This window comes from Polyodon spathula, chromosome 7, assembly GCF_017654505.1.
Source record: "Polyodon spathula isolate WHYD16114869_AA chromosome 7, ASM1765450v1, whole genome shotgun sequence".
Taxonomy (NCBI): Eukaryota; Metazoa; Chordata; class Actinopteri; order Acipenseriformes; family Polyodontidae; genus Polyodon; species Polyodon spathula.
Window position 1 is genome coordinate 40920719 of NC_054540.1, and position 14861 is coordinate 40935579.

Consider the following 14861-nt stretch of genomic DNA (forward strand, 5'->3'; position numbering starts at 1 on the left):
GCCGAGTAGTGTTGTTGGTGGAGGGAAACATCAGAATGCTGATAGGGAGAATGAGACGGCTGAAGTTAAAGAGAGAAAATCAGGGGGGTCGAGTGATGGTGCTGCTGCAGGGGAGAACCAAAAGAGTACTAAAGCTGTGCAGCTTGAAATAGAAAGTATAAAAGACGTTGTTGCTGGCATGAGTAAAGTAAAGTAGACTGAGGCTGGTAAAACAGAGGGTGAAAGTCCTTCTCAGTGTACCTCTAATAAAGAAGAGAATTTGAGGAAAGAGACTGATTTGGTGCAAGTTTCTGATACTAGTGTAGTGGGAGAAGCAGAGATGAGTAGCCTGTAAATGAAAATGATGGTTTTAAACTCCCCCCCCAAAAAAACTTTGCATACTTTTAGCCATGGCTCTAATGTCAGTGCTGAGGGTGGCAGTTTTATTTAAAGAGAATTTTAAACCTGAATCAATAACTATTACAGAAGAAGTTAAGGTCGTTTGATTAAGGTAAAAACTGTAATAGAAGGTCAGTCTTTCTGTTTTATCAATGTCTATGCTCCTAATGAAGGAAAAGAGAGGTTGGAGTTTTTAAGATCTTAGATCAGGTTTTAGTAAACTGCCTCTGAAGAGAGATTGTTTTTAGCAGGGGATTTTAACTGTACTGTGAAATTTAAAGAAGACAGGAATCACCCTGAACCACATTCTCAATCTGCCAAGGAACTAGCTGTCTTGATTAAAAAGCATGGTTTCGTTGATGTATGTAAAAATAAACACTGTGATAAAATACAATACACTTGGGTTAAGCACAGTAATAATAATATCTCAACGGCTAGACTTGATCGATGTATGTTTTTTTAAAGAGCATTTATATCTGATAAAGCAATGTCAAATTTCCCCTACTATTTTCTCAGATCATAGCATAGTCTCTCTTTCTGTATTATTGCCCTCCTTTAAGCACAGTCGCTCTTATTGGAAATTTAAGTTTGTTGAATGATTCAAATTTCACAAAATGTTTTAGTTTTTCTTTTGGAAAAAATGGAGAGCTGGTAAAAATTTATTTTCCAACCTTAGACAATGGTGGGATGTAGGAAAGGCCCAAATAAAAACTTTTTTGTCAACAATATACTGAAAATGTTACAAAGAGGGCTAATGAGTCTCTGCAAGAACTGGAGCGGGAGATCTTAGAGCTTCAAAAAACTCTGGACTCCAATCCAAATGATAGTTTAATTGAAAAATGGGTTAAGAAACAGTTAATAGCAGATCTTTTGGATGCAAAAGTACAGGGAGCTCTGGTGAGGTCCTGAATGCAAGGATTGACCAAAATTGATGCATCCACACAGTTTTTTTGGGGGGGGTTGGAGAAAAAAGTGGCCAGAGTAAGACAATTTACTGTTTGACAAGACCAGATGGTTTAGAGCTGAGGGAGCCGGAGGAGATCTGAAGGTATGCTGTGGAGTTCTACTCTGGTCTGTTCGCAGCTGAGGCTGAGGCTGAGGCTGAGCCTGAAGAGGTGCAGAGTTTCCTGCAGGACTTGACATGTTTGCCTGAAGAGGCAAAAAAGAAGCTGGGAAAAGCTGTCGATGAAAGAGCGTACTGAGGCCCTAAAGGGGTTAAAACAAGGTAATGCTCCCAGAATTGATGGGTTACCAATATAGTGTTTTACAAGTTTCTGGGACCTGTTTCAGCATGACCTTTTCACAGTGTTTGAGGAGAGCTTTGAGAAAAGGGAGTTACCTCTGAGCTGCAAAAGAGCTGTCATTACGCTCCTCCCTAAGAAAGGTGATCTCAAAAATGTTAAAAATTGGAGACCTGTGTCATTGTTGTGCTCTGAATATAAAGTCCTTTCCACAGCTTTGACCAATAGACTGAGCGCAGTGATTGATAATGTTGTACCCCTGATCAAACTTACTGCATCCCAAATAGATCAATTTTTGTTAACATTTTTTTAGTTAGGGATATTTTAGCGGCCTCTAAATTGTTCGGCTTAGTACTGGTTTCTTTAGATCAGGAAAAGGCCTTTGATCAAGTAGACCACCATTATTTATGGGAAGTCCTCCACGCATTTGGTCTTTGTTCTGATTTTATTAGTAAAATAAAAGTGCTCTATTGTAACGTGTTCAGTTTATTGAAAATAAATGGGGGCTTGAGTGCACCTTTTGCTGTAGAGAGGAATCAGGCAGGGTTGCCCTTTGTCTGGAATGTTATATGCTTTATCAATTGAACCACCACTATATAAACTAAGAAATGTTTTAACAGGTTTGTCTATTCCAGGTTGTAATGCCCAGTCAATAAACCTCTCATCCTATGCGGATGATATAGTTGTGCTCGTTTGTAATCATGAAGATGTAAAGGCCTTAACTGAGGCAAAAAGTATTTGAAAAAGTCTCATCAATGCATGTTAACTGGAATAAAAGCAGTGCTGTGCTCATTGGGGACGGACAAGGATGTAGATCCCTGGTTTTACCAGAAAGACTAGAATGGAGCCAGAATGAGTTTAAATACAGGGTTCGTTTTAGGCAATGAGAAAGTAGAACAGTTAAACTGGGATGGGGTTCTAGAAAAAGATCGCTTGCAGAGGTGGCGGTGGCTTCTTCCACAAATGTCTTTCAGAGGAAGAGTTTTGGTTTTAAATAATTTGGTTGCCTCCAGTCTCTGGCATAAATTGATCTGTGTGGAACCTCCGCAATTCTTGATTAAACAGATTCAGTCTCTGTGCTTAGAGTTTTTTTTGGAATGGGTGTTATTGGTTAAAGCAGTGTGTTGTATCTACCACTAGAAGAGGGTGGACAAGGTCTTATGAATATTGAGTGTATGCTGGCTGCCTTTAGGATTCAGGCTCTAAGGAAATTGTTTTTCTCTCCAGTATAGCTGCCATGGAGGGAACTGGCATTTTCTTTTCTTCATCAGGTTGGAGGGCTTGGTTTTGATTTGAATTTGTTGTTTTTAGATTTTGACAAAATGCAGTTTTCATGCCTTGCCCTCTTTTATAGGAGTGTGCTGAGGGCTTGGACGTTACTAAAGGCTGAATATGTTGACTCACTGGATCTGTTTTGGGTTCTGGAACAGCCTTTGGTGTTTAATCCACACCTTAATACTTCTTTTAATAGTTCAGAATCTTTTAACGGTTCTCTCATAAGGGCTAAAATAGTAAAGATTTGTGATCTGATAGACACAGAGCAGTGTGTCTGGAAAAGCCCTGAATGTGTAGCCCGTGCTCTGGCCATGCGGTCTGTGCGTGTGGCAGGTCTGTATCTGGCACAGCTGCATGAAGCTCTGTCTCTGGAGTGGCGAGAGGCACTGGGGAGTGTTTTTGATGAATATAAGAACATAAGAAAGTTTACAAACGAGAGGAGGCCATTCGGCCCATCTTGCTCGTTTGGTTGTTAGTAGCTTATTGATCCCAGAATTTCATCAAGCAGCTTCTTGAAGGATCCCAGGGTGTCAGCTTCAACAACATTACTGGGGAGTTGATTCCAGACCCTCATGATTCTCTATGTAAAAAAGTGCCTCCTATTTTCTGTTCTGTATGCTCCTTTGTCTAATCTCCATTTGTGACCCCATGAATGTCGAATGCCTCAGCAAACTGTTTCCTTCTTTGCTAATCTCCCCTGCGATAAGTCATTTTGGTGAAGAGAATGGCAAGATTTTAAAAGTGAAGGATTTGTGTAAACTTCAGTTTAATTAATTAGAGGGGAAAAAAAGCCTATGAAATTTGTGTAAAAGTTAAACAGCAGAAACTACTTGAAGTACTTCCAGATACCCATTGGAGGGAACGGCTGGGAGCAGGAGAGGAGGATAAGCCAGCCTGGAGGACTTTATATCAACCCCCTCTCAATAAAAGATCAGGGGATTTGCAATGGCGACTCCTGCATACAAGCTTGGCTGTTAATGCATTCGTAAACATTATAAATCCCGAGGTGACTGATCATTGCCCCTTCTACATGGAGAGAGAGAGAGACTGTTTTCCACGCTACTTGGACTGTAATAAAAGACTGGACCCTTTGTTCAACTTTTTAAACACCACATTTTCAAATTCGAACTTAACTTTTACAAAGACTGTTTTTATTTTTGGTATCAAATGTACAAGAAACTGAAAGCATTTGATTCAACTGGCAAATTTCATTTTAGGGCATGCAAAATTAGCCATTCTAAAAAGTAGAAAAAGCCAAATAAAAAATGTTCATCAGGACCTGGTAAAATTGTGTAGGATATTGGTGGTTACTCGCATAACTTTTGAATTCAAGTTTTATAAGATGATGCATGACTTGCTCAGTTTTGAAATGTTGTAGTGTGTGAATGGAGCACTCTGTGAGGTAGAGGATCATTCAGAAAAACTCTGTATAAATATTTAAATGACTGTTTGTTTTTTGTATTTTCTCACAAAATAATGTAATGTAAATGTTCAGTTTGTTTTTGACTGTTTTTTATGCAATAAATGTTTTTTTTTTTTTTTTTTTTTATAAAAGTATCTATCTATCTATAGTGAGGGATTAGGAACCCATTCACCTGTCTCCAGTATATCCGTGGATGGAGCTGGAGTGTCTGTGAGTTTGTCAGACAGAGAGAGCCAGATTGACAGCAGGTACACAGAGCTCCACATTGTATACCTGGGAAATAAACTGATTCCCCGCACTCTTGTTGTTTCAGGTAAGACAGTTTTATTAATGTTACATTTTACCTACTTGAAATACTACTTGTTGATGTATTAAAGAAATAGCAAATTATTTACATAATATGCACACACATGGAGTTAAAAACTTATCGTAGTTATGCGTTAACATTTTATTGATAAGGTAAATTTAATAAGCTATAGTTTTATACTTTTTAAAATGTACATTTTCATTAGTTATTGTTATGATTTTCTGAGTATAAATGCTCATTCGGCACAACGGCGTCAAGCACCCACGCCAAAAATCATCACCTACCGCTATGAATCATGCCTGAGGTCAGGAGACACCACTCCCACTCTACACTGAAGTGTGCACATACTAGAAAACAAGGACTGATTGACAACATGTTTGAACTTGGAATTTGCAGCTCAAATGACAGTACTGCAGACGTCCACATATCTTGCCAATGCTGTACGAGAAAGATACACTGAAACCCAAGTAGTTGTTCCAAATAGTTTGCGAACTGGACTTTTCACTACAAGTGCTGTGGACACTATAGACCACAATCCACTGTCAACTACAGAAACAGGTTTATTTCATGGCACTGGAATTTCACGGTTTCAGCATCCTGACTGATAGACAGGGTGAGTGTGAGCAATGTCACTATCAGGCCCGGCTCTTCAAAGTTTGCGAGTCCTCTGCCACACTTCTACACAAATGTCCCCTCCAATTTCAACACCAGCACAACATCCACCATTGGCAGCTGCAGCTGTTGATCTTTCAGCTGATGGGCACAGAGCAGAGACACACATCCAAGTAGAATATGCATGGCTAGAAAAAGTCAAAACTTTATATACATGTTCACCAGATAAATATGGGGGGGCAAGCACACCTCCTGGTCTGCATAACATGCAAATAGCCAGTCCCCTAATATTCTGCCAAAAAGCACCAGTGCATTATTGCTACTATTTGAGGACTCTGTTCTCTCAGTTGCAATGATGCCACATTCAATGACAATTGTACAGAATGCAATACGGCACGTGTTCCCCAGTCTTGCTTGCAACCAGCTACTCTACGCTAATGTTTGGCGGTTTGCACACTGAAATGCAAGCATGGAAAGCAGCAGGAACCTGCCTGGAAGGAACTGGATGGACAGACATACTCACTCAGCTCGATGTTGCTACATTAGGCAAAGCAGAGTCATACCTTCACGCAGCCCATCTGACACGTACAAGGTATATTCATCAGGTTACGGCAGCCAACCTGTACATCATGCAACATCAAGCTTATGCTGAATATGTTGAAGAGCTAAACATTCAGAAACCAGACAAAACTTTTATGCATGGTGCTATGAAAAGACAGAGCATAATACCCCATTCAAGTACTGGTCACTTGTTTTGGAACTACTGTTCTAGTCTTGGTCTCTGGGTGTCATCATACTTCCAAATGTAGCTTCTTTGCACCAGCACCAACTGCAGTGGACTTGGACAAAACAAAGCTTTATTTAACAGTCTCCGTTCCAAGCAGGTTATTGGTCACAGTCACATTTTACTACTACTAAAAATATTATTAATAATACCAATAATAGTATGAACTTACACTTGTCAAGCTGGAAGGGGGGGGTGGGGGGGGCGAATGTTCCTCAGTTTTCGAAATAAACATGATTAGTGTTATTGTATATTTTGTATGTTTAAAACATATTATACCATAGCACTTCTCTTACACTGTCTTGTACAGCAGGTATTCAGTACATATTTTACTGAAGCACTACAACCGCTATAGGTACTGCCCCAGTGCTCTGGCAACTATACCCTACTCCAAACACAGCAGTGGCGCCATATAAAGCTGCTACTGCACATATAATGATTTGGTACAATGGTAGTGATTTAATATAACAACTCTTGTTTACGTAATATGCATTATACAAATCAAAAGATCATATAATCTAAGTTTGCCCTATATTGCATGTTGTACAGCCAATCTCAGAAGTGAGATACTGACACAGTGTATGCTGAAAAAGTTTGTCAGCAGCATCGACAAAGTGCAAGACTCAGTTAGCAATCTGATTTCTAAACTGCCTCCACTGTCGAACAACGAGAACAACAACGCAGTTAAATGAGGCAGTCTTCCCAGCGACAGCGAGTGGAAGAGACAGCGAGTGGGAGAAGTACAGGTGTGGAAAAGTACAGAGCAGTTTAGAAGCAATTGGAAAGCAGGTTGACAGCTGCAGAAGAAACTAAACTTCAAAAAAAACCCTCAACATGGTCTTCAAGCCAGTAATCTGTGACACCTGCTTGATGTGGGAAATCCAAGAAAACCCAGCAGAGCTAAACCAAGTGTGCGTAAAGTGCCGCGCGATCCAGGATTTGCATAACTAGTAAGTATGCTAGAAATGGAGCTGGAAGAAGTGAGACAGCAACAGGATCTTGAGGAACTGGCACACCCACAATTCATGGAAGTCTGCATCACCCCTAACAGACTGAAAGCCACCAGGGAGATAGAATGTCAGAACAGCTGGGTTCAGGTAGGCAGAAGCAGGGAAAAAAAGAAACTTCGTCAAACACCACCACCAGAAATCAAAACAACCAACAGATTTGAGTCACTTCAGAATTTTGATGAGCAGAACCAACAACAAGAGAATGAAAGGAACAACATCCAGGATCCCATTGACAGTGGTGACCAGACAGCAAAAAGAAGGGAGGTCATGATTGTTGGGGACTCCATATTGAGAAACACAGCAAGTTCAATTCGCAGTTTGGACCCCCTTACTACAACAGTGTGCTGCTCCGGGAGCCTCGGTCAAGCATATCACTGAGAACGTAGACAGGCTCCTAGAACGAACAGGAGACGACCCGGTAGTAGTCGTCCACATCGGTACAAACAACATTGGAAGAGACAGACCAAAATCCCTGCAAAACAAATTCAGAAAGCTAGGAAGGAAATTAAAAAAGAGAAAACCAAAACTATGGTATTTTCTGGTATACTACCCGCACCTTGCAAAGGACCATATGGACAGCTGGAAATAATAAATCAAAACGCATGGCTGAAGACGTGGTGCACACAGGAAGGCTTCACCTATCTTGATCATTGGACCACATTCTACAACAAGGACTACCTGTATAGACGGGATGGACTGCATTTAAATAACAAGGGAACCAGTCTACTCGAAGAAAAGATCCTCGAGCAGGTTCAGAAGCATTTAAACTAGAAAGGAAGGGGGGAGAAATCAACAAAAAAACAGAAGGGAGACCGCATCAAAACAAGAACAACAACTCAGGTAAGACAACCATTAAATGTATTTATCTAAATGCTAGAAGTATCAGAAACAAAATTCTAGAACTTGAAGCTACTGCACTAACAGGTAACTATGATGTGATAGGTGTTACAGAAACGTGCTTGTCTGAGAGTGATGGGGACGAATATAATATTTGTGGGTATACACTGTATAGGAAAGACAGGCAGGACAGAAGAGGACGAGGGGTAGCGCTATACATAAGAAACAGTCTTGAAGCCCAGGTGTTAAACCTGGACAAAGAAAATAAAACCTAATCAATATGGGTCAGAATAACAGACAAAAATTCAAAGGGCATAATAATAGGAGCATGCTATAGACCGCCAGATTCAGACGGTGAGCAAAATAATCTGTTATACTATGACATTAGAAATGCGTGTAGCAAAGGAGAAGCCATACTAATGGGGGATTTCAACTTCCCCCAAATAAAATGGGAAAACCCGATGGGTAGCGCGAAGGATGAAATCGAAATGACAAATGACTGCTTCCTAACACAATTTGTCAAGGCACCGACTAGAGGGGAGGCATGCCTTGATTTAGTCTTTTCAAATAACGAAGATAGAATAACTAAAACAGAGGTCAGACAACCACTGGCAAACTCAGACCACAACATGGTCTCATTTGAAGTGTTTTTTAAATCCCCAAAAGTAATGACTAAAGCTAAAGTTTACAATTTTAGAAAAGCAAACTATGAAGGTATGAAACAGAGACTAACAGAAGTAGATTGGAGTAAAATAGAGAAAACACCCACAGAAGAAGGATGGTTGTTCTTCAAAAATGTAGTACTAGAGGCGCAAAACAATTATATCCCTAAAGTAGACAAACCTAAATGTAAAACTAAATTGCCAAAATGGTTTAATAGATCAATTAAAAAAAATATTCAGCGAAAAAAGGCACTTTACAGAGCATTAAAAAAGGACCAAAAAGAAAGTACGCAGAAAGAGTACACAGAACTGCAAAACGCAAGTCAAAAAGGAAGTTAGAAAGGCCAAAGAGAGAAATAGAAATGAACATTGCTAAGGGAGCTAAAACCAATTCCAAAATGTTTTTCCAATATTACAACAGCAAAGAACATTCAAAGAGGAGATTAAATGTTTAAGAGATACAAATGGCAAAATCGTAGATGAAGAAAAAAAAAATAGCAAATATATTAAATGATTACTTTTCACAAGTTTTTACAAAATAAGATACTGACATCATGCCCCACATGTCATCCAGTTCCTGTCCAGTTTTAAATAACTTTAGCATAACCGAGGCAGAAGTGTTAAAGGGACTAGGAGCTCTTAAAATAAACAAATCCCCTGGGCCGGATGAGATCCTCCCAGTAGTACTCAAAGAAATGAAAGAAGTAATTTACAAACCGCTAACCAAGATCATGCAGCAGTCTCTTGACACAGGGGTGGTACCGACAGACTGGAAAATTGCAAACGTAATACCGATCCACAAAAAGGGAAACAAAACTGAACCAGGTAACTACAGACCAGTAAGCCTGACTTCTATTATATGCAAACTTATGGAAACTATAATAAGATCCAAAATGGAAAATTACCTATATGGTAACAGGGTCCTGGGAGACAGTCAACATGGTTTTAGGAAAGGGAGATCGTGTCTAACTAACTTGCTTGATTTTTTTGAGGATGCAACATCGATAATGGATAATTGCAAAGCATATGACATGGTTTATTTAGATTTCCAGAAAGCTTTTGACAAAGTCCCACACAAAAGATTAATTCTCAAACTGAACGCAGTTGGGATTCAAGGAAACACATGTACATGGATTAGGGAGTGGTTAACATGTAGAAAACAGAAAGTACTGATTAGAGGAAAAACCTCAGAATGGAGTGTGGTAACCAGCGGTGTACCACAGGGATCAGTATTAGGTCATCTGCTATTCCTAATCTACATTAATGATTTAGATTCTGGTGTAGTAAGCAAACTTGTTAAATTTGCAGACGACACAAAAGTAGGAGGAGTGGCAAACACTGTTGCAGCAGCAAAGGTTATTCAAAATGATCTAGACAAGATTCAGAACTGGGCAGACACATGGCAAATGACATTTAATAGAGAAAAGTGTAAGGTACTGCACGCAGGAAATAAAAATGTACATTATAAATATCATATGGGAGATACTGAAATTGGAGAAGGAATCTATGAAAAAGACCTAGGAGTTTTTGTTGACTCAGAAATGTTTTCATCTAGACAATGTGGGGAAGCTATAAATAAGGCTAACAAGATGCTCAGATACATTATGAAAAGTGTTGAATTTAAATCAAGGGAAGTAATGTTAAAACTGTACAATGCACTAGTAAGACCTCATCTTGAATATTGTGTGCAGTTCTGGTCACCTCGCTATAAAAAAGATATTGCTGCTCTAGAAAGAGTGCAAAGAAGAGCGACCAGAATTATTCCGGGCTTAAAAGACATGTCATATGCAGACAGGCTAAAAGAATTGAATCTGTTCAGTCTTGAACAAAGACGACTACGTGGCGACCTAATTCAAGCATTCAAAATTCTAAAAGGTATTGACAATGTCGGCCCAAGGGACTTTTTCAGCCTGAAAAAAGAAACAAGGACCAGGGGTCACAAATGGAGTTTAGACAAAGGGGCATTCAGAACAGAAAATAGGAGGCACTTTTTTACATAGAGAATCGTGAGGGTCTGGAATCAACTCCCCAGTAATGTTGTTGAAGCTGACACCCTGGGATCCTTCAAGAAGCTGCTTGATGAGATTTTGGGATCAATAAGCTACTACCAACCAAACGAGCAAGATGGGCCGAATGGCCTCCTCTCATTTGTAAACTTTCTTATGTCCTTATGTCCTTCTTATGATTAGAGGACTGGTGCCTGAACGGGATTAGGCTGAGCAGACAGTTGAATTATGTATAGATAATTCACACGTGCAACAACAATTGTTTTGACGCAAAGAAGACATAAACTAGCAATGTCCCTGTGGAAAAGTAAATTAAAATATCAACGGACTGGGAGTTTAAAAAAAGGCAAGATATACAAATGATCTCATGAAAGTGGCTATTTAGCAGAGTGAAACAGACTATAAATATCCAAGCAAAACTGAACATTTTGCTCTCCACATCGAATTCTGAACAAGCTGCTGAAACTCTGCTATGCAAAGCTGCAACTCCGAGACTAGCCCTATAAAAAAATGCTCTGCTGTTTCCTCAGGTCTGCCCTTTAAACGCGAAGAGAGTGCGGAAGCGCTGGTCGAGGACCGAGAACCAGTCGGGAGAAACCGAAACTGAGTGTGTCAAAGCGATACAGTGACAGCGGGGAACCCTTGGGCAGACCCAGGAATATTGTAACGGAGCAGGCTAGTTGCCGGCAGTGTAGGACAGTGATCCGGGTCGCACGGGTAGTGGCGACTGGGATATAGCTGTCAAGTGCAGCACCTTTTCTTTATAGTTTTGTTACTGTTTTATTTTCCCTGTTTCTTTGTGCCTTCTGTTTTGAATTATTGTTTCGAAGCATCTGCAAGTGCGCCGGTATTGTGTACCATCGCTTGGTATGCCTGTGGTTCTGTTTACCATTGTTGGTAAATCAGACCACGGATCCACAGCACCATCTGTGGGCTAAAAGAAAAATAGCACCCCGAAATAAAACTGGGCACCTGTGCGGTGTTGCCAAATCCACCTGTCTGTCTCCTGTGTCAGTGAATTACCCACCACCCTTCCACACGTGGTGTCAGAAGTGGGATTCACTGGCACTGCCCCAAGCAGTGCATCTACAGAAGGAGCAGACTGGCAATGGATGCTACCCAGTTTGCCGCGATGATGGACCTCCTGCGACAGACGCTCACCGCGGCAGTGCAGGGGGCGGCTAGAGCCGCAGCTCCAGACCACTCTCTACAGAGACCCACCAAAATGACGGCCTGACACCCTGGGATCCTTCAAGAAGCTGCTTGATGAGATTTTGGGATCAATAAGCTACTAACAACCAAACGAGCAAGATGGGCCGAATGGCCTCCTCTCGTTTGTAAACTTTCTTATGTTCTTATGACGCGTACTTGGAGGTGTTTGAGGCCATGGCGATCTCGGCCGGGTGGCCCCAAGCCCAGTGGGCTAGCTGTTTGTTGCCCCAACTCACCGGGGAGGCTCAAGCAGCTGCGAGGACGCTGTCCCCAGAGCACATGCTGGATTACCCCCTGCTGAAGGCAGCCATCCTGAATCGTGTGGGAGCCACCCCGGAGGGCTACTGGAAGAAATTCCGGGAGGAGCAGTTTGCGGCGGGGGAGCACCCCCCGAGCTATTGCCCACCGGCTAAAGGATTATGCCATGGGCTGACTGAACCCAGACGCGGTCACCAAAGCCAGGTTGGTGGAGATGATCGTGGTAGAGCGGTTTCTGGAGTGTCTGGCCCCAGGACCTCGGCTATGGGTCCAGCGACAGGCACCAGATACTCTGGATCGGGCGGTCGAACTGTACCAGGCGGCGAAGCCAACGCCTGCGAGACCGCCTGGGAGGAGCGCGGCTACCGGATCGACCCTTCAACTGGCCCCAGAGAGGGCAAGGGAACTGGGGGGAAGGGGTAGTCCAGATTTGGTCTGGGGGTGTCGCCGGGGGCTCCTGGCCCGGGAACTGGGGCAGGGCAGGGATACCCACGGGCTGCTGCAGTGTCGGACCGGGATCTCGCGTGGACGCCAAAACGCCTTTTGCCAAAACTTCGGGGAGAGAAACCAGCACACCGAGGTGTTGGACGTGCAGGGAGGTGGGCCACCTCGCCCGGGACTGCCCCTTGATGGAGTGTGACCTCAGCCGACCAGGTAGGCACGTTCAGTTACCTCAGTCACTTCAGCACACGGGTTTTGTTATTCCTGTGACAGCGGATGGTACAAAAACCCAGGCTCTCCTGGATTCAGGATGTGGTCAGTCTCTAGTATAGAAGAGTCTAATCTCACAGTGAAGAGTCCGGGGGGGAGGTCGCGGAGCCAGCGCAGGGGTCTGGCTCGGCTGCCTCTGCTCGGGATCGACCTGACCCAGAGTTGGAAGCCATGGGAGCTGATTTCTTAGCTCGCTCCCGTGACTTCCGACTCGAGCAGGGGCAGGCTCTTTGACCAAGCAGTGGTGGTTAATGGTCGGGTGGTCAAGCACAGACGCGCTGCTACGTACCCCCACTTTTAAATTGATCGAGACCTGCTGTACCGTGTTGATAAATTACTCCAGACCGGTGAATTGCGTCATCATTTGCTCATTCCTCAGCCGTTTAAGGAGGATTTGTTGCAGCTGGCTCACGCTATCCCCTGTCTGGTCATTTGGGAAGGGATAAAACTAAAGCAAGGCTTGTGTCATGGTTCTTCTGGCTAGGGCTGGATAGCGAAGTCAAATGGTTTTGTGAGCGTTGTGGGGAATGTCAAAAGGGCAGCCCTAGAGCCATTCCACGAGCCCCACTGGTGCCTTTGCCCCTAGTGGAAGCTACGATACTAACAGATCAAGGCACCAATTTTATGTCCCGACGGTCTGGTGGAGCGCTTTAATAAGACCCTTAAGAGCATGTTGCGCAGGTTTATTCATAGTGATGTGCGATACTGGGACCAGCTGATTCATCCCCTTCTCTTTGCGATCAGAGAGGTTCCCCAGGCTTCCACAGGGTTTTCACCATTCGAGCTGTTGTATGGGCGGAGACCCCGGGGTGTGCTCGATCTGGTCAGAGAGATGTGGGAGGAGCAGCAGGCAAATTCGACCAATACCGGCCGGTATGTGTTGGACCTGCGCAAGCGTCTTGAGTCTGTGGGGAAATGGGCGCATGACAATTTGCAGCAGGCACAGCACAGACAGGAGACACAATATAACCGAGGAGCCCGGTTGCGCACATTTCAGCCAGGGGATAAGGTACTTCTATTATTACCCAGTTCTGAGTCGAAACTCTTGGCTAAGTGGCAAGGACCCTTTGAGGTTACACACCAGGTTGGGAAGGTGGACTACGAGATCTGCCAGCCGGAGCGACGGAGAGAGAAACACATTTATCATATCAACCTCTTAAAGCCTTGGTTGCAACCAGAGGCGTTGTTAGTGGTGCATGCAGATGACGTCAAGGACCTGGGACCTGATCTTTCTGTGGTGGCAAGAAAAGGATCGGTACAGATTGCTGAGAATCTGACACCAACGCAGAAATGTCAGGCTCACGGTCCGGTGGCGGAGTTTCCTGACGTGTTCACTTCCGTCCCGGGGCAGACTCGAGTAGCCCATCGTCACGTTGATATTGAGCCGGGGGAGCTAGTTCGCCAGAGGCCGTATCGTATACCTGAGCATAAAAGACAGGTAATAAAAAGCGGAAATTGACGAAATGCTGAGACTGGGGGTAATAGAAGAGTCCCAAAGTGACTGGAACAGTCCGATCGTTTTAGTCGATAAGCCAGACGGGTCAACTCAATTTTGCATTGATTTCACACAAATCAGTGAGAAATCGAAATTTGACGCTTATCCAATGCCCCGGGTAGATGAGTTGCTGGAGCGTCTAGGCACAGCTCATTTTATGACGACACTGGATTTAACGAAGGGGTACTGGCAGATACCCCTGACTCCAGAATCTAGAGAGAGGACGGCGTTTTAGATTCCTTTCAGGTTGTACCAATTTAGGACCATGCCCTTTGGGTTGCACGGAGCACCCGCCACTTTCCAGCGGATGATGGATCGCATCTTGCGGCCCCATCAGCAGTACGCCGCTGCTTACATAGATGACGTGGTTATCCACAGTGAGGATTGGCCGAGTCATCCGTGTAAGGTGCCGGCGGTGCTGCAATCCTTGCGGGAGGCGGGGCTCACTGCTAACCCAGAGGTGTGCCATTGGGAAGAGCATGTCAGAGTATTTGGGGTATCGAGTAGGGGGCAGCCAGATCAGACCGCTGGTTGCTAAGGTGAAAGCCCTGGCTGACTGGCCGGTTCCTACAACCAAAACCCAGATGCGCTCTTTCTTGGGACTAGCGGGTTATTATAGAAAATTCATCCCGAGCTTCGCTACGCTCGCT